Source organism: Schistocerca gregaria, chromosome 3 (assembly GCF_023897955.1).
Source record: "Schistocerca gregaria isolate iqSchGreg1 chromosome 3, iqSchGreg1.2, whole genome shotgun sequence".
NCBI lineage: Eukaryota > Metazoa > Arthropoda > Insecta > Orthoptera > Acrididae > Schistocerca > Schistocerca gregaria.
In genome coordinates this window covers 385,421,632-385,448,562 of record NC_064922.1, presented here as the reverse complement: position 1 = coordinate 385,448,562, position 26,931 = coordinate 385,421,632, and positions in this window count along the sequence as shown.

Here is a 26,931-nt window from a genome sequence, read left to right as displayed (position 1 = left end):
AACTCGCCTGATACAGAATATTATTAATGTCTGGGACCTTTACCAAATATGATTAACAGAAAGGACGTAAAAGACAGAATGAAAAACGGCGCTTTTCGTCACGGGATCGCTTACTCGGCACGAGGGCTTTGAGCGTATGACAAAAAACTCCAGTGGCTGACGATAAAAGAAAAGCGTTCTACATCAGGTTGTTAGCTGTTGAATTTACGAGAGTGTGTTCCAGGAAGGACCGGACAACATATTTCTTCCTCCTACACCTCGTCAAATGACCATAACGAGAAAATCAGAGAAATGAGAACTATACCGACAATCGTCCTCACACGAAATCCCTGAATGAAACAGGAAAGGGTACAAAGAGAGTGAGAGAAATGGCGTGTGACGAGGGCCTCCCGTCGGGTAGACCGCTCGCCTGGCGCAAGTCTCTCGATTTGACGCCACTCCGAGGACTTGCGCGTCGATGGGGATGAAATGATGATGATGAGGACAACACAACACCCTGAGCGGAGAAAATCTCCGACCCAGCCGGGAATCGAACCCGGACCTTTAAGATTGACAGTCTATCGCGCTGACCACTTTTTTTATCTCATCTTATTTTGTTCGCTTTCGTTCGTTGGATCTGCCCGAGGTGGACGTCGTAAGACATCCATTTAAGTTCGTTGTTGATCGATTAACTCAGTTTTTTTACTACAGAGGGCTGCTAACCCTCTGACCGAGCATGCTGAGCGACCGTGCCGGCATCCACTCAGCTACCGGGGGCGGACTATAAAGAGAGTGCTACTAGAAGTACCCACCACCACATAACGTAAAATGGCGTACGGTGTGTATATGCACACTCATACTCATAAATTAAGGATAATGCTGATACTTGGCGAAACAATGCTCTGGTGGGCGGTTTGAGGGTTTGAATCACCTCGGGGTACGAACATGTGGTGCATTTGACCTGCGGTCGTCGCACGGTGACGCTGGCAGCAGTCCACACATGCAGAGGTATGTTGGTGGATGTTAGAGTACGGTGCAGCGAGTAAGTGTGGAGACGATTTCAGACGTGCTAATGGTGACTGTGTTGAAAATGTCTCAAAGAACACATGTTTTTGTTGTTGTCTTCAGTCCTGAGACTGGTTTCATGCAGCTCTCCATGCTACTCTATCTTGTGCAAGCTTCTTCATCTCCCAGTACTTACTGCAACCTACATCCTTCTGAATCTGCTTAGGGTATTCATCTCTTGGTCTCCCTCTACCATTTTTACCCATCTGGTTTCTGTAGAAATTGTAAATAGCGTATCGCTCCCATCTTCAGAATTTGAAAGAGAGTATTCCAGTCAACATTGTCTAAAACTTTCTCTAACCTTACAAATGCTAGAAACGCAGGTTTGCCTTTCCTCAATCTTCCTTCTAAGATAAGTCGTAGGGTCAGTATTGCCTCACGTGTTCCAACATTTCTGCGGAATCGAAACTGATCTTCCCAGAGTTCTGCTTCTACAAGTTTTTCCATTCGTCTGTAAAGAATTCGCGTTAGTATTTTGCAGCTGTGAATTATTAAACTGATAGTTCGGTAATTTTCACATCTGTCAACACCTGCTTTCTTTGGGATTGGAATTATTACATTCTTCTTGAAGTCTGAGGCTATTTCGCCTGTCTCATACATCTTGCTCACCAGATGGTAGAGTTTTGTTAGGACTGGCTCTACTAAGGCCATCAGTAGTTCTAATGGATTGTTGTCTACTCCCGGGGGGTTGTTTCGACTCAGGTCTTTCAGTGCTCTGTCAAACTCTTCTCACAGTATCATATCTTCTATTTCATCTTCATCTACATTCTCTTCCATATCTATAATATTTTCCTCAAGTACATCGCCCTTGTGTAGATCCTCCATATACTCCGTCGACCTTTCTGCTTTCCCTTCTTGGCATTAGAACTGGGTTTCCGTATGAGCTCTTGATATTCATACAAGTGGCTCTTTTTTCTCCAAAGGTCTCTTTAATTTGCTGTAGGCAGTATCTATGTATCTTACCCCTAGTGAGGTAAGCCTCTACATCCTTACATTTGTCCACTATCCATCCCTACTTAGCCATTTTGCACTTCCTATTGATCTCATTTTTGAGACGTTTGTATTCCATTTTGCCTGCTTCATTTACTGCATTTTTATATTTTCTCCTTTCATCCATTAAATTCAATATTTCTCCTGTTACCCAAGGATTTCTACCAGCCCTCGTCTTTTTACCTACTAGGTCCTCTGCTGTCTTCACTGCTTCATCTCTCAAAGCTACCCATTCTTCTTCTACTCTATTTCTTTCCCTCATTCCTGTCAATTGTTCCCTTATGCTCTCCCTGAAACTCTGTACAACCTCTGGTTTAGTCAGTTTATCCAGGTCCCATCTCCTTAAATTCCCACCTTTTTGCAGTTTCTTCAGTTTTAACCTACAGTTCATAACGAATAGATTGTTGTCAGAGTGCACATCTGCCCCTGGAAATGTCTTACAATTTAAAACTTGGTTCCTAAATCTATGTCTTACCATTATATAATCTATCTGATACCTTCTAGTATCTCCAGGACTCTTCCATGTATACAATCTTCTTTTATGATTCTTGAACCAAGTGTTAGCTATGATTAAGTTATGCTCTGTGCAAACTTCTACCAGACGGTTTCCTCTTTCATTTCTCTCCCCCAATCCATATTCACCCACTATGTTTCCTTCTCTCCCTTTTCCTACTCTCTAATTCCAGTCACCCATGACTATTAAATTTGCATCTCCCTTCACTACCTGAATAATTTCTTTTATCTCATCATACATTTCATCAATTTCTTCATCATCTGCAGAGCCAGTTGGCATATAAACTTGAACTACCGTAGTAGGCATGGGTTTCGTTTCTATCTTGGCCACAATAATGCGTTCACTATGCTGTTTCTAGTAGCTTACCCGCAGTCCTATTTTTTTATTCATTATTAAACCTACTCCTGCATTGCCCCTATTTGATTTTGTATTTATAATCCTGTATTCGCCTGACCAAAAGTCTTGTTCCTCCTGCCCCCGAACTTCACTAATTCGCACCATATCTAACTTTAACCTATCCACTTCCCTTTTTAAATATTCTAACCTACCTGCCCGATTAAGGCATCTGACATTCCACGCTCCGAGCCGTAGAACGCCAGTTTTCTTTCTCCTGATAATGACGTCCTCTTGAGTAATCCCCGCCCAGAGATCCGAATGTGGGACTATTTTACCTCGGGAATATTTTACCCAAGAAGACGCCATCATCATTTAACCATATAGTAAAGCTGCATGCCCTCGGGAAAAATTATGGCTGTAGTTTCCCCTTGCTTTCAGCCGTTCGCAGTACCAGCACAGAAAGGCCGTTTTGGTTAGTGTTACAAGGCCAGATAAGTCAATCATGAAGACTGTTGCCCCTGCATCTACTGAAAAGGCTGCTGCCCCTCTTCAGGTACCACACGTTTGTCTGACCTCTCCAAAGATACCCCTCAGTTGTGGTTGCACCTGCGGTACGGCCATCTATAACGCTGAGGCTCGCAAGCCTCCCCACCAACGCCAAGTTCCATGGTTCCTGGGGCGTTATGAGAGGTAGAATACTACGGCGACTGGAGGCTGGTCAAACACAACCGGTAGTAGCTCGAGCCCTCCGTGTGCCACAATGTGTGATCTCAAGATTATGGCAACGACTCCAGCAGACAGGAAACTTGTCCAGGCGTTATAATACGGGACGTCCACAGTGTACAACACTACAAGATAACCGATATCTCACAGTCAGTGCCCGCAGACGGCCACGGAGTACTGCAGGTTGCCTTGCACGGGACCTTACAGCAACCACTGGAACAGTTGTCTGCAGACACATAGTCGATAGACGAGTGAACAGACGTGGTTTATTTGCCCGGAGACCTGCAAGGTGCATTCCACTGACACCTGGTCACAGGAGAGCACGTAAAGCCTGGTGTCAAGAATACAGTACATGGTCATTGGAACAGTGATCCCAGGTTGTATTTACGGACGAATTCAGGTATAGTCAGGACAGTGATTCCCGCCGGGTTTTCATCTGGTGTGAACCAGGAACCAGATACCAACCCCTTAATGTCCTTGATAGGGACCTGTATGAAGGTCGTGGTTTGGTGGTGTGGGGTGGGATTATGATTGGTGCACGTACACCCTTGCATGTCTTTGACAGAGGAACTGTAACAGGTCAGGTATATCGGGACGTCATTTTGCACCAGTATGCCCAACTTTTCAGGGGTGCAGTGGGTCCCACATTCATCCTGATGGATGATAACGCACGGCCCCACCGAGGTGGCATCGTGGAGGAGTACCTTGAAACAGATGATATCAGGCATATGGAGTGGCCTGCCTGTTCTCCAGACCTAAACTGCATCGGGCACGTCTGGGATGCTCTCGGTTGACGCATCGCTGCACGTCTTTTAATCCCCTGCGACACTTCAGGAGCTCCGATAGGCACTGGTACAAGTATGGGAGACTATACCTCAGCAGCTGCTCGATCAGAGTATGCCAACCTGTGTACATGTGCATGGTCACCATGTCCCATATTGATGTCAGGGTACATGCACAGCAAACAGTGGCGTTTTGTAGCACACGTGTTTCGGAACGCTTTTCTCAACTTATCACCAATACCGTGGACTTACAGATCTGTCTCGTGTGTGTTCCCTATGTGCCTATGGTATTAGCGCCAGTTTTGCGTAGTGCCACGTTGTGTGGGGCCACATTCTGGAATTATCCTTAATTTATGAGCCTGAATGTAGATGTAGAAGAAAGTCTCGAACGTGATCATTTCCCTCTTAGCTGAATATACACTGGTGTGACTAAAGTCGTGGGATACCTCATAACATCGTTTCGGATCTCTTTTTGCCCAGCGTAGTGGAGCAACTCGACGTGGCATGGACTCAAGTTGCTTAGGTTCCCTACTGTAATATTGAGCCATGATGCATCTACAGCGTCCATAACTGCGAAAGTGCTGCCGGTGCAGGATTTTGTGCACGAAGTGACCTCTCGATTATGTCTCATAAATGTTCGATGAGACTCATGTTGGCCAAACCATTCGTTCGAATTGTCCAGAATGTTCTTCAAAACAGTCGCGAACAATTATGGCCCGGCGACATGGCGCATTGTCAGCCATAAAAATTCTATCGTGGTTTGGGAACATGACGTCCATGAATACCTCCGAGTATCCGAACGTACAGAGATCTCAGTCCATTCCTTGTAAACACAGCCCACACCATTAAGGGGCCACCACTAGCTTGCACATTTCCTTGTTGACAGCTTGGGCCCATGACTTCGTGGCATCTGCGCCACACTCGAACCGTATCATCAGCTCTTACCAACTGAAATTCGGATTCATCTGACCAGGCCACGGATGTCCAGTCATCTACAATCCAAACAAGATGGTCACGAGTCCAGGAGAGGCGCTGCAGGCGATGTCATTCTGTTAGCAAGGGCACTCGCGTTTATCATCGGCTGCCATTGCCTCTTAACCCCAAATTTCGCACCACTGTCCTAACGGATACGTTCGTCGCATGTCCCCCATTGATTTCTGTGGTTATTTCAGGTAGTGCTGCCTTTCTCTTAGCTCTGACAACTGTACACCAACGCCACACTTGCCTAACAGATACGTTCTTCGTTCGTCCCACGTTGATTTCCGCGGTTAGTTCTCGCAGTGTTGCTTGTGTGTTAGCACTGCAACTCTAAGTGGACTCTGCTACTCTCGGTTGTTAAGAGAAGGTCGTCGGCCACTGCATTGTCCGTGGTGAGAGGTAATGCCTGAAATTTGGTATTCTAGGCACAGTCTTAACTTTGTGGATGTCATCAGATCGAATACTCTAACGATTTTCGAAGTGAAATGTCCCTTGCGTCTAGCCTCAACTATCATTCCTGTTCCAAGTATGTTAATTCCCATCGTGTGGCCATAATCATGTCGGAAATCTTTTCAAAAATGGCTCTAAGCACTGTGGGACTTAACATCTGATGTCATAAGTACCCTAGAGTTAGAACTAATTAAACCTAACTAACCTAAGGACATCACACACATCCATGCCCGAGGCAGGCGAACCTACGACCGTAGCAGCTGCGCGGTTCCAGACTGAAGCGCCTAGAACAGCTTGTCCACAACGGCCGGCAAAATCTTTTCAGATTAAACACCTGTGTACGAATGACATCTCCGCCAATGCACTGCCATTTTATACCTTTTGTACGTTGTGTTACCGCCATGTGTCTGTGTGTATATCAGTGGCCCAGGACTTTTGTCACGTCAGTACATTTCTGACGACAGGAGAAGTGAAGAAGTAGAACGAAAAATAAATTCTCTCGTATCTTATTCGCTGGTGGTAGGCCGCAGGCTCGAATCCTGCCTCGGGAATGGATGTGTGTGATGTCCTTAGGTTAGTTAGGTAAGTTGTAAGTTCTAGGGGACTGATGACCCCAGATGTTAAGTCGCATAGTGCTTAGAGCCATTTTTTCTCGTCTTATTTTCATTATCTTTTCGCGAGGTATGCTTAGGAGGAAGCTATGTACACTGAAGAGCCAAAGGAACTTGTACACTCATCTAATATCTTGTAGGGCCCCATGAGCACGCAGATATGCCGCATCACGATGTAGCATGGACTCGACTAATATATGAAGTGGTACTGCACGGAACTGACACCATGAATCCTGCAGGGCTGTCCATAAATCCGTAAGAGTACTTGGGGGTGGAGATCACTTCTGAACAGCACGTTGCAAGGCATCCAAGGCGTGGCAGGCAGCGAAAGGCGTCCCCGGAAGCTGATCAGAAAGCCTCCCCGGTGCGTCTGACAAACCGGTTTCAGGCACTGTCTCTGGCTGAGCGAGATGCAGCTGCCTGGCCTGTTTCAGAGGATCATTCTCAGCCTTCAAGGTCCGGGCAATCGCAGAGGGTGGGCTTACTGGTAGTTGGGAGCTCCAATGTTAGGCGCGTAATGGGGCCCCTTAGGGATACGGCGGCTAAGGAGGGGAAGAAATCCAGTGTGCACTCCGTGTGCATTCCGGGAGGAGTCATTCCTGATGTGGAAAGGGTCCTTCCGGATGCCATGAAGAGCACAGGGTGCAGCCAGCTGCAGGTGGTGGCACATGTCGGCACTAATGACGTGTTTCGCTGTGGATCTGAGGAAATTCTCTCTGGATTCCAGCAGCTATCTGATTTGGTGAAGGCTGCCGGTCTTGCTTACGAGATGAAGGCAGAGCTCACCATCTGCAGCATCGTTGACAGAACCGACTGCGGACCTTTGGTGCATAGCCGGGTGGAGGGTCTGAATCAGAGGCTCAGACGGTTTTGCGACCGTATTGGATGGAGATTCCTTGACTAGCGCCATAGGGTGGTGGGGTTTCGGGTTCCGCTGAATAGGTCAGGAGTTCACTACACTCAGCTGGCGGCTACACGGGTAGCGGAGGCTGTGTGGCGTGGACTGGGCGGTTTTTTAGGTTAGAAGGCCTCGGGAAAGTGCGGGATGGGCTGCAATGTCAAAGGGTGCTTGGCAATTACAGGACGTGCTTGGATCAAGGAACAGTCGGAATTATAGTTGTAAATTGTTGTAGTTGCGCTGGGAAAGTCCCTGAGCTTCAAGCGCTAATAGAAAGCACAGAAGCTGATATCGTTATAGGTACAGAAAGCTGGCTAAAGCCTGAAATAAGTTCTGCAGAATTTTTTACGAGGTCTCAGACGGTGTTCAGGAAAGATAGATTAGGCAGAATTGGTGGTGGAGTGTTTGTGTCTGTCAGTAGTAGTTTATCTTGTAGTGAAGTCGAAGTAGATACTCCGTGCGAATTGGTATGGGTGGAGGTTATACATAACAGCCGAATTAAGTTAATAATTGGCTCCTTCTACCGACCCCCAGACTCCGATGATACAGTTGCGGAACAGTTCAGAGAAAGTTTGAGTCTCGTAACAAATAAATACCCCACTCATACGGTTATAGTTGGTGGGGACTTCAGCCTACCCTCGGTATGTTGGCAAAAATACTTGTTCAAAACCGGTGGTAGGCAGAAAACGTCTTCCGAGATTAACCTAAATTCTTTCTCCGAAAATTATTTCGAGCAGTTAGTACACGAACCCACGTGAACTGTAAATGGTTGCGAAAACACACTTGACCTCTTAGCCACAAACAATCCAGAGCTGATAGAGAGCATCATGACTGATACAGGGATTAGTGATCACAAGGTCGTTGTAGCTAGGCTCAATACCATTTCTTCCAAATCCATGAGAAACAAACGCAAAATAATTTTATTTAAAAAAGCGGATAAAGTGTCACTAGAAGCCTTCCTAAAAGACAATTTCCATTCCTTCCGAACTGACTATGCGAATGTAGACGAGATGTGGCTCAAATTCAAAGTTATAGTAGCAACAGCAATTGAGATATTCATACCTCATAAATTGGTAAGAGATGGAACGGATCCCCCGTGGTACACAAAAAAGGTCCGAACGCTGTTGCAGAGGCAACGGAAAAAGCATGCGAAGTTCAGAAGAACGCGAAATCCCGAAGATGGGCTAAAATTTACAGACGCGCGAAATTTGGCACGTACTTCGATGCGAGATGCCTTTAATAGGTTCCACAACGAAACATTGTCTCGAAATTTGGTAGAAAATCCGAAGAAATTCTGGTCGTATGTAAAGTACACAAGCGGCAAGACGCAGTCAATACATTCGCTACGCAGTGCCGATGGTACTGTTATCGACGACTGTGCCGCTAAAGCGGAGTCATTGAACGCAGTTTTCCGAAATTCCTTCACCAGGGAAGACGAATGGAATAATCCAGAATTTGAAACACGAACATCTGCTAGCATGAGTTTCTTAGAAGTAGATACCTTAGGGGTTGCGAAGCAACTCAAATCGCTTGATACCGGCAAGTCTTCAGGTCCAGATTGTATACCGATTAGGTTCCTTTCAGATTACGCTGATGCTCTAGCTCTCTACTTAGCACTCATATACAACCGCTCGCTCACCGATAGATCTGTACCTACAGATTGGAAAATTGCGCAGGTCGCACCAGTGTTCAAGAAGGGTAGTAGGAGTAATCCATTTAACTACAGACCTATATCATTGACGTCGGTTTGCAGTAGGGTTTTGGAGCATATACTGTATTCAAACATTATGAATCACCTCGAAGGGAACGTTCTATTGACACGTAATCAGCATGGCTTCAGAAAACATCGCTCTTGTGCAACGCAGCTAGCTCTTTATTCGCACGAAGTAATGGCCGCTATCGACAGGGGATCTCAAGTTGATTCCGTATTTCTAGATTTCCGGAAAGCTTTTGACACCGTTCCTCACAAGCGACTTCTAATCAAGCTGCGGAGCTATGGGGTATCGTCTCAGTTGTGCGACTGGATTCGTGATTTCTGTCAGGAAGGTCGCAGTTCGTAGTAATAGACGGCAAATCATCGAGTAAAACTGAAGTGATATCAGGTGTTCCCCAGGGAAGCGTCCTGGGCCACTGCTGTTCCTGATCTATATAAATGACCTGGGTGACAATCTGAGCAGTTATCTTAGATTGTTCGCAGATGATGCTGTAATTTACCGTCTAGTAAGGTCATCCGAAGACCAGTATCAGTTGCAAAGCGATTTAGAAAAGATTGCTGTATGGTGTGTCAGGTGGCAGTTGACGCTAAATAACGAAAAGTGTGAGGTGATCCACATGAGTTCCAAAAGAAATCCTTTGGAATTCGATTACTCGATAAATAGTAAATTCTCAAGGCTGTCAATTCAACTAAGTACCTGGGTGTTAAAATTACGAACAACTTCTTTTGGAAGGACCACATAGATAATATTGTCGGGAAGGCGAGCCAAAGGTTGCGTTTCATTGGCAGGACACTTAGAGGATGCAACAAGTCCACTAAAGAGACAGCTTACACTACACTCGTTCGTCCTCTGTTAGAATATTGCTGCGCGGTGTGGGATCCTTACCAGGTGGGATTGACGGAGGACATCGAAAGGGTGCAAAAAAGGGCAGCTCGTTTTGTATTATCACGTTATAGGGGAGAGAGTGTGGCAGATATGATACACGAGTTGGGATGGAAGTCATTACAGCATAGACGTTTTCATCGCGGCGAGACCTTTTTACGAAATTTCAGTCACCAACTTTCTCTTCCGAATGCGAAAATATTTCGTTGAGCCCAACCTACATAGGTAGGAATGATCATCAAAATAAAATAAGAGAAATCAGAGTTCGAACAGAAAGGTTTAGGTGTTCGTTTTTCCCGCTCGCTGTTCGGGAGTGGAATAGTAGAGAGATAGTATGATTGTGGTTCGATGAACCCTCTGCCAAGCACTTAAATGTGAATTGCAGAGTAGTCATGTAGATGTAGATGTAGATAAGCTCAATAATATTCATGTGTGGGGTATCTGGTGGCCAGCAGAAGTGTTTAAACTCAGAAGAGTATTTCTGGATCCACTTTGTAGCAATACTGGACGTGTGGGGTGTTGCATTGTCCTGCTGGAATTGCCCAAGTCCGCGGAATGCGCAATGGACATGACTGGATGCAAGTGATCAGACAGGATGCTTACGTACGTGTCACCTGTCAGAGTAGTATCTATACGTATCAGGGATCTCGTGTCACTCCAACTGCACACGCCCCACACCATTACAGAGTCTCCACCAACTTGAACAGCCCCTTCTGACATGCAGGATCCATTTATTCATGAGGTTGTTTCCATATCCGTACATGTCCTGACACTTGTTGTAGGCCCTCCATTGAAATTTGGAGTAATATGCGGAAGGGTTGCACATTTGTCACGATGAGCGATTCTCTTCAGTCGTCGTTGGTCCCGTTCTTGCAGGATCTTTTTTCGGGCGCAGCGATGTCGGAGATTTGATGTTTTACCAGATTCCTGATATTCACTGCACACACGTGAGATGGACGTACGGGAAAACCCCGTTGATCGTTACCTCACAGATGCTGAGTCCCATAGCTCGTGTGCCGCCTATAACACCACGTTAAAACGCACAAAAATCTTGACAACCTGCCACTATAGGAGCAGTAACCGGTCAACAGCTGCGCCAGATACATGTCTTATACAGGCGTTGCTGACCGTAGCGCCGTATTGCGCCTGTTTACATATATCTGTCATTGAATACGTTTGCCCACACCAATTTCTTTTGCGCTTCAATGTATTTGCTAACTGTTCTAGGAACGTGCGCTCTCGGAAATTCAACAGTGAACTACATCGCGATGCAGAACGCCACTCTTGCAGTATCCGCCATTGAAGTTGGTTGATATTCCGTGCTTAGTAAACGAACCTGGAACGAAACGCGCTGCTCTTATGTTATTCTGATCCCATACTGACGGTCAGTATTCAAATATTGGTCGAACCAGGTTTCTCTGAGCTACCTCCTTTGTTGACGAACTATATTTCTCGACGAATCTTCCAATGAATTTCTAGAATCTGCATTTCCTGTGACTTGTTTTATGTGGTCGTTTCGCTTCAAATCGCTCCGTGTGCTTGCTTTTACATCTTTCAGTGATTTTTCTGCCATTGTATGTACAATAATTTGTCTTTCTGTCCATGTTACATTTGTTTATGTTGATGGTCAATGGCCAGCCCCTGCACCAAGCGTCGAACCTCTGCAAGCCTTCCGCCGGACTTTGTAGCCGAGCGGTTCTAGGCGCTTCAGTCTGGAAGCGCGCCACCACATCGGTCGCAGGTTCGAATCCTCCCCCGGGGATGGGTGTGGGTGCTGTCCTTAGGTTAGTTAGGTTTAAGTAGTTCTAAATTCTAGGGGACTGATGACCGCAGATGTTAAGTCCGATAGTACTCAGAGCCATTTGAACCATTTGCAAGCCTTTCTGCATTTCGATACAATTTTCTAGCGCTATACAACAGCATCATCCGCGGAAAGTCTCATGAAACTTCTGACGTTGCCTTGAACTTAATTTACGTACGTTCTGATATGTAATGGACGTATGATGCTTGTTTAAGGTACGCCTGAAGTCACTATAACGACTGAAAACTTCCCTCCATTGACAACGACGTGCTGGGTTGTGTTTGCTAATAGCTATTCAATCCAATCACATAGCTAGTCTGATATTTCGTAGGCTCCTATTTTGTTCACTAGGCGGCAGTACGGAACTGTATCGAACAACTCAGGAAGCCAAGGAACACGGCACCTATCTGGGAGCCAGTATCTGCCGCCCTCTGTGTCTCGTGAGGGAAGAATGGGAGCTGGTGTTTCACACGATCGTTGTTTTCTGAAATATGTTGATTCCTACGGAGGAGATTTTTAGTCTCCTGTAAATATGGGCCACAGCCGTTGCACATTTCTTCAGGGAGGTCACTGTCCTGCTTTGGCTGATTTTTAGTTTTGAAATAAATACAGGATGTACGAGGGTTGTCCAGAAATTAAGATACGATCGGTAGCGAAATGGACACCACAGTGAAAACCCGATGACGCTTTGCACAGATGTGTTGGGTAGTGTCTAGTATGACAGCAAATCGCATCAAGATGCTATTTTCAGTTACTCTGAGCGAGTAAAGGTGCCTGGTAGTGAAATTGCGTGCTCAAGGAATATCGTCTCAGTTATGTGACTGGATTTGTGATTTCCTCCCAGAGATGTCACAGTTCGTAGTAATTGACGGAAAGTCATCGAGTAAAATAGAAGTAATTTGCGTTTCCAAGGTAGTGTTATTGGCCCTTTGCTGTTCCTTATCAATATAAACCATTCAGGAGAGAATCTGAACAGCCTTCTTCCGTCGTTTGGAGATGACGCTGTCGTTTATCGACTAATAAAGTCATCAGAAGATCAAAACAAACTGCAAAACGATTTAGGAGCAATATCGGAATGGTGCAAAAAGTGGGAGTTGACCCTAAATAACGAAACGTATGAGGTCATCCACATGATTGCTTAAAGGAACTCGTTAAACTTCGGTTACACGATAAATCAGTCTAATCTAAAAGCCATAAATTCAACTAAACACCTAGGTATTACAGTTACGAACAACTTAAATTGGAAGGAACAGATAGAAAATATTATGGGTAAGGCTAACCAAAGACTGCGTTTTATTGGCAGGACACTTAAAAAATGTAAAAGACCTACAAAGGAGACTGCCTACAGTAAGCTTGTCCGTCCTATTTTAGATTACTGCAGCGTGGTGCGGGATTCTTACCAGATAGGACTGACGGAGTACATCGAAAAAGTTCAAAGAAAGGCAGCATGTTTTGTATTATCGCGAAATGTGGGAGAGAGTGTCACAGAAATGATACATTATTTGGGCTAGAAATCATTAAAAGGAAGGCGTTTTTCGTTGCGACGGAATCTTCTCACGAAATTCCAATCACCAACTTTCTCCTCCGAATGAGAAAATATTTTGACACCGATCTACATAGGGAGGAACGATCACCACGATAAAATGAGGGAAATCAGAGCTCGCACGGAAAGATATATGTGTTCATTCTTTCGGAGCGCTATACGAGATTGGAATAATAGAGAATTATGAAGATGGTTCTATGAACCCTCTGTCAGGCACTTGAATGTGATTTGCACAGTATCCATGTAGATGTGGATCTAGAACAACGATGTCTCCCGCCAAGTAGGAGGGCCCGCCGACAGGCTTCGCCTTAATGATTACAGCCCACCTAACATAACTGCCACGCGCCCTTTCTTCATGGCCATTATCAGCCACACTCTGCATGGGCACTGAAGACGCTCCTCCAGCCTTTTCGATGGGAAGTGTTCGATCACCCACAACACAGCCCTAACTGGCTCGTCCTGATTATCATATCTGTTCACATGAAACGCTGGATGCGAAGACAACACTTGGGCACAGGGTACGCGCTATAGACCAGCGAAGAGAATTATCGGAAAGCACAGGCGGCTGCCTTCTATAACGATGGTGCTGGAAGTTTGGTGTAACGCTCCTACAAATGTCTAAGTCGTAGCAGCGACTATGTAGAGAAGTGTCTGGAAAGTGTAGCAAACTCTTCCAAATAAAATGTTTCTGATTTTCACTGTTGTTTCCATTTAGCGTCAGATCGGAACATACTTTCTGGACAACCCTCGTATAATTAAAGTCTCAATTTCCGAACGTTATAGAAAGAGAACCACTGCTCAGAATGACGTCAAATTTGACCATCGTATTATTGACGCCAGAGGAAACGTAATGGAACAAAAAGAAATTTTACGAAAATTTTACAAGTAGATGGTGCTGTAAGCATCTTAGCTTAAATGGGGTCGGCTGCAAATGACAGATGAATCGTAGTATGACAGTTATGGTTTCAGTTCCACATTACACATTCCGTATTGATCAGTGTGCATGCCATCACAAATTCGGAGTGTCAACAGTTGTGGCACTGTTATTTAGGGTAGCCCATCCTCAACGGCAAGGTCGTATCATATCAGATGGGAAAATTCGGTTTTTATTTGTCTGAAGGCGAAAACCGCATAAAATGCAAAATGACGTCGGTTTCTAACTGTCGTGAGACTGGTGAAATACATGTTCGATATGTTGTCCACCGTTTTCTGCCACAAATTGAAGTCCAGAAACAGCTTGTTCCAAAACAGGTCGTAGTGTCTTAGGAGTCACGTTAAGAGTGTGTTTGTGGGCTTTCCATCAATCCACCGACGTTCATAACAGGAGCACTGAATACAACATCTTTCAGGTAACCCAACAACCCGAAGATACACGGATCAAGAGCAGGTGACCTGGACGGCCAGGCTGTACGGAAACGACTGCTGATAATGCTAGAATGTCCGAAACGCCTCTGCAGCTGCCGCTTCACTGGCTGTGCAATCTGCTTAGGGGTGCCACCTTGCATGAAAGTTATTCTACCCACACATTCACGGTGTTTGTGCACGAAAGACACTCTTAGCGTTTACCAGTCACTATACAGAAAACTCACTCCTACAAAAAAACAGGGCACTAGGAAAAACGATACACCACACAGTCAACCTTACAGAATAACGCCGCACCGTATGATGTCTGAGCGGATTTTCCGTTGTCCGTATTCTGCAGTTCTGCGTGCTGCTATGTCCTTGGAGCAGCTGCTGCAGAGGCATTTCGGAAATGCTAGAAGCATCAGCCATCATTTCCCTGCAGCTTCGTGGTCCAGAGCATCTGACCTTAATCCGTGTGACTTCTGGCTGTGGGGTTATCTGAAAGATGTTGTGTCCAGTGCTCCGGTTATGAACGTAGCTGAACTGATGGCGCGCTTTACTCAGCGCTTTCTGTACGTGACCCCCGACACTCAGATCTGTTGTGGATAATGCTGTTCCTCGATTTTTGTTGAACAAGTTTTGCGCCAGTCTCACAACAATCAGAAACTGCGTCCTTTTGTTTTTGCGCTGATTTTGGCCCTAGAGAAATTAAAAATGAATGTAGTTTTGCTTTTCATAGCGTTTTTTTCCCTCAGGACAATTACAAACTGCATCGGATGTTGTACGACCTTGCCGTGGTGGATAGGATTGCTTAGCTATCAGAGCCACAACGTTAGCTGTCATATAACTATTCAATGTTACTTATAATCCGCCTTGATTGCAAAAATATTTATACACATAACCGGTTTCGGTCCCTTTAGAACGATCTTTAGATCTGAAATGACTATGATACTAATTTACTATTATAAAAATGCTAACCTATTTCATCCTACCCGATCAACATCACATGTACTAGAACGTACCTGCAATTTCGGTTGCAAAAGTAACCCATCCACACAAAGCAAACTTCACATGCTGCGTCACATTAAACTGGTTTTTTCTTTTTTCTTTATTTAATTTTAATCACCTCATACAAGGCGGGCTGGCAGCAGCATATTACCCTGTTCTTCAGCCTTGAGTGGTACAATAATATGACTTATGGGTGGCACAGACAATACAATAAAAACGGCGGGCAAAAAATGTAGATACAAAAAATAATAAACATGAAGCCGTTCATACTGGACAAGAAAAAACACTAACACTTGTTGACACGGCGCACATAACACGGATGACTGCGACGGCACACGTGAACAGTGGTGGCGTGACGGCGAAAGAACACTAAACACAAAACGAAGGCACACACACGAGACACTGATGGCGATGATCTCCGGCGCGCGAAAGTCCACTGAGCGTGTACTAGTCCGGGGACCTGCCAAGAGAGGAGGAGGAGGAGGAGGTGTGAGAGGGAGAGGGGAGAGCAGAGATGCCATGGGCAGGGGAGATAGGGGGAAGGAGGAAGGGGGAGGGGAAACCCAGGGGAAGAGGGGCAGAGGAAGGGGGATGGGGGGAAAGGAAAGAGATGGGGGGGAAGGTGCCTAAAGGAAAGGACACAGGAAGTGAGGGGGGAGGATCAAAGTTGATAGGAGGGGTAGATGGAGGCGAAGAGGGGAAGGAGGGGGAGCTTGCGGAAGCCACTTCGGGAGCGGGTAAGGAGGGTGGAGAGATGGAGACCGGGTGTGACGTGGGAATACAGGCATGGCAGTGGGCGGGGGTGGGAGAGGATGGGTGAGACAAGGGGGTGAGGAGGATCGAGTTTGCGGGAGGTGTACAGGATCCGTATCCCTTCAAGGAAAAGGAGGAGGTGGGGGAAGGGAATGAGATCATATAGGATCCACGTGGGGGAGGGGAGACGGATGCGATAGGCTAGGCGGAGAGCATGGCGTTCAAAGATTTATAAAAGGTAGGGGGGGCGGGGATCCAGGCTGGATGGGCGTAACAGAGGATATGGCGTTTGAGGGATTTATAGGTGTGGAGGATGGTGGAGGGGTCCAGACCCCATGTACGGCCAGAAAGGAGTTTGAGGAGACGGAGTCGGGAGTGTGCCTTGGCTTGGATTGTCCGGAGATGGGGAGTCCAGGAGAGGCGACGGTTGAGGGTGACGCCAAGGTACTTAAGGGTGGTAGTGAGGGCGATAGGACGGCCATAGATGGTGAGACAGAAATCAAGGAGGCGGAAGGAAGGGGTGGTTTTGCCTACAATGATTGCGTGGGTTTTGGAGGGATTGACCTTGAGCAACCACTGGTTGCACCAAGCGGTGAACCGGTCAAGATGGGATTGGAGAAGGCGTTGGGAGCCCTGTAGGGTGGGGGCAAGGAAGGTGGTGTCATCGGCAAATTGGTGAACGGGGACGGGGGGGGGGGGGGTGACGGCGGCGGCATGTCCGCCGTATACAAAAGGTACAGAAGGGGGGAGAGGACGGAGCCTTGGGGCACACCGGCGGAGGGTAAACTAGTTGGCAGAATGAACGTCATTTATATTAATTATAAAACTCTTACCGACAGGTGGTGTCAGTTACATTTATTACATTACAGATGCACATACTGTATTAAGTAGATTTTTCTAATTTGCTTTTATCTCTGAAAATACTTAATTAAAATTCGTAGTTATCAAGGTTAAAATCTGTACTTCTCAAAATTATAATACACAATAAAATTATCATTTTTCTACGATCGAAAACAAAGGGCGATTTCTATATCCATGGCGCTGGTGTAGACTTGTGTACCTCCATGGTCTGCTGCGGTAGTTCCCGCTATTTCGGTGTGGTGCCGCGAGCCGTTCAGTCGTCTGAAGCCCACCGCCTTGGGTATGAGGGCCGTGCGGGAGGTCCCGTCAACAACGTGAGGCGCTGCACGCACCTTCCAGCTGTTTCACCGTGCACCATCTCTCATCCTTCGACTCGGACTTCGATATGCAACAACGATCATTCCAGTAAGTCTTCATAAATACTAAAGTAGGCGCTATGATTGAACTCGCTTTGTTCGTTGAGGATTAAATCCGGGCCTTTCTTTTTGTGCGAATATATTTCAATTTCTTCCAAAATGTTAAGAAACCCTGCCTCATGAACTCTATGTAGGTTGTCTAAGTTTTGTTCAATGTTCGTGACTCAGTGCTTAAAGGCAGCCATATGTGCCCCAAACGCTGTTTTGGTTTGAGAGTAGGTGTGCTCCCTGAATCTCGTTTCAAAGTTCGTAGCAGTCTACCCTATGTTTCGTATCAGCGCACACTGCGCTGTAGAGTGAAAATTTCATTCTAGAAACATCCCCCAGGCTGTGGCTAAGCCATGTCTCCGCATATCCTTTCTTACAGGGGTGCTAGTTCTGCAAGGTTCGCAGGAAAGCCTCTGTGAAGTTTGGAAGGTAGGAGACGAGGTACTGGCGGAATTAAAGCTGTGAGGACGGGGCGTGAGTCGTGATTAGGTAGCTCAGTCGTTAGAGCCCTTCCCGCGAAAGGCAAAGGTCCCGAGTTCGAGTCTCGGTCCGGCACACAGTTCTAATCTGCCAGGAAGTTTCATATCAGCGCACACTCCGCTGTAGAGTGAAAATTTCATTCTAGTCTACCCTATGTATTGTTTACAGTAGTCACCACATTTGATCTTATATACACCAGAATCCTGAAATTTATTCCTACTATTACATATTTTGTGCCAGAGCTTCAATTTTAGCGTGTTATTTGTTTCATTTGCCTCTTCTTCATCTTGTTACAAATATTCATCACCTCCCTACACGTGTATCCGTTCGCTTCGGCCACTTGTTTCAAAATAGTTAGATTTCTTTCTACTTCCTGTTGGTTTAGTGTCAATCTTAGTAGCCTGTATACCATCGAAGTAAAACATGCCCATTTGTATCGTTGTGGGTAACAAGAGCGCTCATTAATAACTACATCTGTACACTTACGTTTCCTGAATATGCTAAATTCATGCTTTCCATCTTTCTTTATTAGTGTTAAATCTAAGTAATATATACGGTTGTCTTCTTCAAAATCCGTAGTGAATCTAATTTTCGGGTGTTGAGAGCTCATTTTTTGTGCTACGTTTTCGATATCATTTTTATCTCCTTTGTATAGTAAAATAGAGTCGTCAACATATCTCCTGTAATATACAATTTTCTCAGCGAAATCAGGATTTTCGTCAAAGAATTCGTTTTCCAAGTGATTTACAAAAATGTCAGCCAGCGCCGCACCCAAACTGTTCCCCATTGCCAACCCACCTTTCTGTTGATAAATTGTACCATTGAATGTAAAGTAATTGAACGACAAGACTTGTTCCAACATTTCCACTAGTTCAATCACTTCTCCCAGTGCCAATTTACCATGAGTAGGGAGATTGTTCTTAACGACCTCAATCGTTTCTTCTACGGGAATGTTTTTGTACAAGTAGGTGATATCCAATGAAGCTAGTGACGCATCCTGAGGTATGAGTACATCTTTAATTTTCTCGGAAAATTCGTAGCTGCTCCTAATGTTAAAAGTCCGACGATATGTATATGCCACCTTCAGTTAATATAAATGACGTGCATTCTGCCAACCATTTTAATGTTACGCAGCATGTGAAGGTTGCCGTATGTGGACGGGTTACTCATGTAACCGAAATTGCAGGTACGTTCTTGTACATTTGATGTTGATCGGATGTGATGAAACAGGTTTGCATTTGTGAAATAGTAAATTAGTAGGATTGTCATTTCAGATCTGAAGATGGTTCTTGAGGAATCGAAACCGCTCTTGTGAATAAACATTTATGCAATCAAGATTGATTATAAGGAACATTGTACAACCAGTGATAGCGGTATCCCATTAGACATTATGACTCTTTTTGCAAAATATTGCTATTCATTGTCAATTGTAGCCCACCCAATATACAGTGTTACTAAAATTTACGTTTTTTCCGCGACTTTTCCCTTGCGTCTGTGACACGGTTTCAATTTTGACGTCATTCTGTGCACAGGTTTTATTTCTACGGGGTTTTGAAATTGCAACTGTAATTACGGACACCATGTGTTTTTTATTTCGTGCTATTGTGCTGTTAGCTAATTTCGATCTCTGAAGAGATTTTTGTTCTCCAGAAATGCTCCAAAATTCTACGACTGTCCGACGTCTGAGATATAAATCCATATTTTTGTGCGTCTGGCGCTACTAAACGAGAAGGGCGGAAATGACAGTGATACTAAAAGCACACTCCGCCGTGCACCACAAGCTGGCTTGCGGACTTATAGATTTAGATGTAGATGTATTTGTCGTGGACCTGTTATCATTTCTCGAGAATCATGAACGTTTGGCTAATATAGTAACCGTATGTAGCGTATATACCTGTAGTTCCCATGGCAGTCACTCATGATGCTTTCTACCAGTAAAAATGAAGCGTTATGGTTCTGAGTCAAAGAAAACAAGTCGGAAAACTATCTCAACTACTGTGTATAAAGGTACAGCAGCTCACATGCTAACAACGGTGCTCTACAACATTGACTATTTATGGTTTCATTTTTTCCTTTTATCACTGATGTCACCTCGACAGTCTGAAAATTTCTGTGGTTTGCCAATAAATCGTTAAGAAATCGTCTTCTATCACTACATTACTCACAGAGTTAGTCCATGCGGTTTGTTAATACAAATAATAGTATCGATTAAGGGTGGCATAGAAAATCTAGCGTAATTATTCCAGCTAATTTTTTTCAGGTAATTGTAGACACTGTGGATGAATAAATTTTGTTATATGACGCTCTTCGTTTCTTTAGACAAGAAGAACTTCTACCATAGGGGGAGAGATGTGACTTCTCCTAAATCAGTAGAATAGTGTTTGACGGTTCACGTATATAGTTTTTATTGACCACAGTCATATCAATACCAGCGATCTCCCGCATGCTACCACAGCAGCGTGCAGCGTTGAAATATTAAATAGCAGTAGCTTATGTACTAAATGTACTGATTAACAGGCACGGAGGTACAGTTATTAAAATCAAATTAATTTTATTTTACGATAACCGACCGAAAAGGTAATTAGTTGTCATACATACTTCGTTAAATTACTGCGACACGTGTTGTAAATTATTCTGTGCGTAATTGGAACTATGAATTTTAATGTGGTGGGCAATTAAAAGTTAATCTGATTTTATCTTCGGAACACTATTTCATGTACAGTAACGAGACAGCTTAGAAAGAAGAGTATCAGAGAGGAAAGGGGAACTTTTGAACGATGTGCGACCATCAGCTGCATAACTCTGGGGCGCTGTCATTCGAAACCCCGTGCTGTTTAGTAATAATTTTCTTACATCTTCTGTGATAATTGTGCTTGTACCAAATATGGTTGCCCTGCAACCTAATTCGGACGCCGTTGCACGCTGTTCTTCCCACAATGCTATGTGAATCATGACCTACTATAAGCATTTGACGTTTTCTCTGCGATGTCGCGTAGAAATTGATACTGGCGAAGGGAGTGATGAATTGAAATAATATTTCGATTTGAAGTAGAAAGAGCCTCATATGGGAAAACTACTTCTTTTTAGTAATAAGGAATCTGAGAATTAATCGATAAAAAAACGTACCACTTAAACTATCATACACTGCCGGAAAAAGGTCAGTATAGCCGTTTAGGCGTTTCCGGTTCACACAAGATTTATTGTTGCAGCAGCGCATAAGGAATACGAAAAATGATTACATTTACAGATAAACAGCACAAACGGTTGTGACCTATGCTGAAGCATCCTTATAGTCAGTTGTGTAACATCCACGTGCTCGATTGGAGATAAGTCCAGAGATAGTGCTGGTCATGGAAGTTTGTTGCACGTCATACATAGTACGTTAAGTTTCAGTACCAGTGTGTGGGTGAGCGTTATACTGTGGGAACAACACATCGCATTACTTTCCCAACAAGACAAAATAATGGTTCTAACAACATTCTGTACATATCGAGCGCTGGTTAGCGTCCCATCCAGAAACACCAGTGGTAAGCGAGAATCGTATCTTATCGCACCCCAGACGATAAGGTTTAGGGTTTGGCCAATGTGTTTTGGACGAAGATATTCCATGACCCCCCATGAACCATGGACCTTGTCGTTGGTGGGGAGGCTTGCGTGCCTCAACGATACAGATGGCCGTACTGTAGGTGCAACCATAACGGAGGGGTATCTGTTGAGAAGTCAGACAAACGTGTGGTTCCTGAAGAGGGGCAAGGGGCAGCAGCCTTTTCAGTAGTTGCAAGGGCAACAGTCTGGATGATTGACTGATCTGGCCTTGTAACTAACCAAAATGGCCTTGCTGTTCTGGTACTGCGAACGGCTGAACGCCATGATAAACTACAGCCGTATATTTCCCCGAGGGCATGCAGCTTTACTGTATGACTAAATGATGATGGCGTCCTATTCGGTAAAATATTCCGGAGATAAAATAGTCCCCCATTCGGATCTCCGGGCGAGGACTACTCAAGAGGACGTCGTTATCAGGGGACAGAAAAATGGCGTTCTGCGGGTCGGGGCGTGGAATGTCAGATCCCTTAATCGGGCAGGTAGGTAAGAAAATTTAAAAAGGTAAATGGATAGGTTAAAGTTAGATGTAGTGGGAATTAGTGAATTTCGGTGGCAGGAGGAACAAGACATTTGATCAGGTGAACACAGGGTTATAAATACAAAATGAAATAGGGGTAATGCAGGAGTAGGTTTAATAATGAATAACAAAATAGGAGTACGGGTAAGCTGATACAAACAGCATAGTGAACGCATTATTGTGGCCAAGATAGACACGAAGCCCACACCTACTACAGTAGTACAAGTTTATATGCCAACTACCTCCGCAGATGACGAAGAAATTGATGAAATGTATGATGAGATAAAAGAAATCATTCAGGTATTGAAGGGAGACGAAAATTTAATAGTCATGGGTGACTGGAATTCGATAGTAGGAAAAGGGAGAGAAGTAAACATAGTAGGTGAATATGAATTGGGGGTAAGAAATGAAAGAGGAAGCTGTCTGGCAGAATTTTGCACAGAGCATAACTTAATCATAGCTAACACTTGGTTCAAGAATCATGAAAGAAGGTTGTATACATGAAAGAACCCTGGAGATACTAGAAGATATCAGATAGATTATATAATGGTAAGACAGAGATTTAGGAACCAGGTTTTAAATTGTAAGACATTTCCAGGGGCAGATGTGGACCGTGACTACAATCTATTGGTTATGAACTGTAGATCAAAACTGAAGAAACTGCAGAAAAGTGGGAATGTAAGGAGATGGGACCTGATTAAACTGAAAGAGCCAGTGGTTGTACAGAGTTTAAGGGAGAGCATAGGGGAACAACTGACAGGAATGGGGGGAAGAAATAGAGTAGAAGAAGAATGGGTAACTTTGAGGCATGAAATAGTCAAGGCAGCAGAGGATCAAATAGGTAAAAAGACGAGGGCTAGTAGAAACTCTTGGGCAACAGAAGAAATATTGAATTTAATTGATGAAAGAAGAAAATATAAAAAATGCAGTAAATGAAGCAGGAAAAAACGAATACAAACGCCTCATAAATGAGATCGACAGGAAGTGCAAAATGGCTAAGCAGGGATGGCTAGAGAAGAAATGTAAGGATGTAGAGGCTTATCTCACTAGGGTTAAGATAGATACTGCCTACAGAAAAATTAAAAAGACCTTTGGAGAAAGGAGAACCACTTGCATGAATATCAAGAGCTTTGATGGAAACCCAGTTCTAAGCAAAGAAGGGAAAGCAGAAAGGTGGAAGGAGTATATAGAGGTTCTATACAAACGTGATATACTTGAGGACAATATAGAAATGGATGTAAATGAAGATGAAATGGGAGATATGATACTACGTGAAGAGTTTGAAGAGTTTGACAGAGCACTGAAAGGCCTGGGTTGAAACAAAGCCCCGGAGTAGACAACATTCCATTAGAACTATTGACATACTGAAAATTGTGAGCAATACATGGACGGCCTTGTTAGAGCCAGTCCTGACAAAACTCTACCATCTGGTGAGCAAGATGTATGAGACAGGTGAAATAGCCTCAGACTTCAAGAAGAATATAATAATTCCAATCCCTAAGAAGGCAGGTGTTGACAGATGTGAAAATTACCGAACTATCAGTTTAATAAGCCACAGCTGCAAAATACTAACATGAATTCTTTACAGACGAATTGAAAAACTGATAGAAGCCGACCTCGGGGAAGATCAGTTTGGATTCCGTAGAAATGTTGGAACACGTGAGGTAATATTAACCCTACGACTTATCTTAGAAGAAAGATTAAGGAAATGCAAACCTACGTTTCTAGCATTTGTAGGCTTAGAGAAAGCATTTGACAATCTTGACTGGAATACTCTATTTCAAATTCTGAAGGTGGCAGGTGTAAAATAGAGGGAGCGAAACGCTATTTACAATTTGTACAGAAACCAGATGGCAGTTATAAGAGTCAAGGGGTATGAAAGGGAAGCAGTGGTTGGGAAGGGAGTGAGACAGCGTTGTAACCTATCCCCTATGTTATTCAATCTGTATAAAACAAGCAATAAAGGAAATAAAAGAGAAGTTCGGAGTAGGTATTAAAATCCATGGAGAAGAAATAAAAACTTTGAGGTTCGTCGATGACACTGTAATTCTGTCACAGACAGCAAAGAACTTTGAAGAACAGTTGTATGGAATGGACAGTGTCTGGAAAGGAGGGTATAAGGTGAACATCAACAAAAGCAAAACGAGGATAATGGAATGTAGTCGAATTATATAGGGTGATACTGAGGGAATTAGATTAGGAAATGAGACAGTTAAGGTAGTAAAGGAGTTTTGCTATTTGAGGAGCAAAATAACTGATGATGGTCGAAGTAGAGAGGATATAAAATGTAGACTGGCAATGGCAAGGAAAGCGTTTCTGAAGAAGAAAAATTTGTTAACATCGGGTATAGATTTAAATGTAGGGAAGTCGTTTCTGAAAGTATTTGTATGGAGTGTAGCCATGTATGGAAGTGAAACGTGGACGATAAATAGTTTTGAAAAGAAGAGAATAGAAGCTTTCGAAATGTGGTGCTACAGAAGAATGCTGAAGTTTAGATGGGTAGATCACATAACTAATGAGAAGGTATTTAATAGAATTGGGGAGAAGAGGAGCTTGTGGCACAACTTGACTAGAAGAAGGGATCGGTTGGTAGGACATGTTCTGAGGCATCGAGGGATCACCAATTTAGTATTGGAGGGTAGCGTGGAGGGTAAAAATCGTAGAGGGAGACCAAGAGATGAATACACTAAGCAGATTCAGAAGGATGTATGCTGCCGTAGGTACTGGGAGATGAAGAGGCTTGCACAGTATAGAGTAGCATGGAGAGCTGCATCAAACCAGTCCCAGGACTGAAGACCACAACAACAACATATTATATGAGTCTCCACGAGACAGCGCTCACCAGCTCTACATGATAGGTAGAAATTAGAAATGACAATCACTTGCGTGAATGCAGATTCTGCTTTCATAACAGAAGACTACGGAGTGTCATTCCAGGTGCCAAATGATGCTCCGGAGGCACTAGTTGAGCCACGCACGCCGATCCTGAGGAGTGAGTGAAAGACGTGCTGGAGGTGTGGAGGTGTGCGTATCCGTAGTCCCAATGCTAATAACCGGTTTGTCTGTGCTCAGAAGACCTTTTATCTGTTGATTGGTTGGTTTAAAAGACGGGGGAGGGGTGAGGGAGCAAACTGCTAGGTCATTGGTCTCTCACTCCTATTTAAATAATTCCACAAGCGTGGGAGTAAAATAATTGAGACATACAAAACACAGCTGGAAGAAAGGAGAAAACCACGAGAATTACAGAAGGGCAACAAACACTAAAATGGACAAAATCGGACAAGAAAACCACAGAGGGAGTCAAGAAACATGTAGAAGAGATCAAAAAAAGAGAGCAGATTACCATGGCTGGATGACCATGAGAATAAAAAGGAGAAACTAGCTACTCTGCAACACATTAAAACCTCCGCCCTAAAAGTGCAAGGGTGGAGGACACAGAGGGACATAAGACATGCGCTAAAACTTAGACCAAATGATAAAACCCACCTTCACGAATAAAACGTAAAACTAAAGGTAATGTTGAGGTACCGTCGCCCAACTCCCAAGGTAGGGTGCTGGGAAAGGTAAAAGTCCGCCGCAGAGCGGCTAACAGTGGGCAGGCCAGTATGTCGTGGACGACCGTCATTTGTGAGCCACAGTGACACCGAGGAGGGTCCTCTCACGACGGAAGAGGTAGCCATGCATTAACTACGTATGGCCGATGTGGAGCCGCCAGAGGACAACTGATTCCCTGCGAGAGGACTGTATGGAAGACTTCCACACATTCGTAGTCTCCGTAGTGACACGCAGTTTATTGTGCGAGCTGCTACGCCATTCCATCTCCCAAAGTCGAAAAACCCGGTGGCGTAAGACAGTTTCGGAGAAGCCCATCTTCAGAAGTGGTTTCCGCGTTGCCTGTTTGGCCATCCTGTCGGCAAGTTCGTTGCTTGGGCTTCCGGCGTGTGCAGGGTCCACATAATCAACACTGAACGACGGGACCGTTCCGGGACATAGATGGACTCCTGAATGGATGCTACCAAAGGATGGCGAGGGTAGCACTGATGGACAGCTTGTAGGCTGCCCAAGGAGTCAGAACACAGGAGAAATGACTCGCCAGGGCAAGAGCGGATGTGCTCAAGAGCACGAGATAAGGCCACCAGCTCTGCAGTGAAAACACTGCAGCCATCTGGCAAGGAGTGCTGTTCAATATGTCCTCCACGTACATATGCAAAGCCTACGTGACCATGAGCTATCGAGTCATCGGTGTAAACCACTTCATGGCCCCGGTACATGACGAGAATCAAAAGTAAGTGATTGCGGAGAGCTGCAGGGTTAACTGAGTCCTTAGGGCAATGCGAAAGGTTCAGAAGAATCTGCGGCCTAGGTATACATCATGGAGGTGTAGGTGAATGGACCTCGAGGAGAGGTGGTACGGGAAGGACTCCAGTTCAGACAGAAGGGACCGGACGCGAACCGCATTCGTAACCCCTGACCTGGGCTGCTGATGAGGGAGATGAACTGCTGTGGTTGGCAAAATAAGACGATAATTCGGATGCGCAGGAGAGCTGCGAACGAGTGCAACGTAACTGGCGAGCAGTTGTGCACGCCTAACCTGCAAAGGAGGTACTCTGGACTCCACCAGAACACTGGACACTGAACTCGCTCTAAAAGCACCCGGCGCTATGCGAACGCCATAGTGGTGCAGTGGGTCG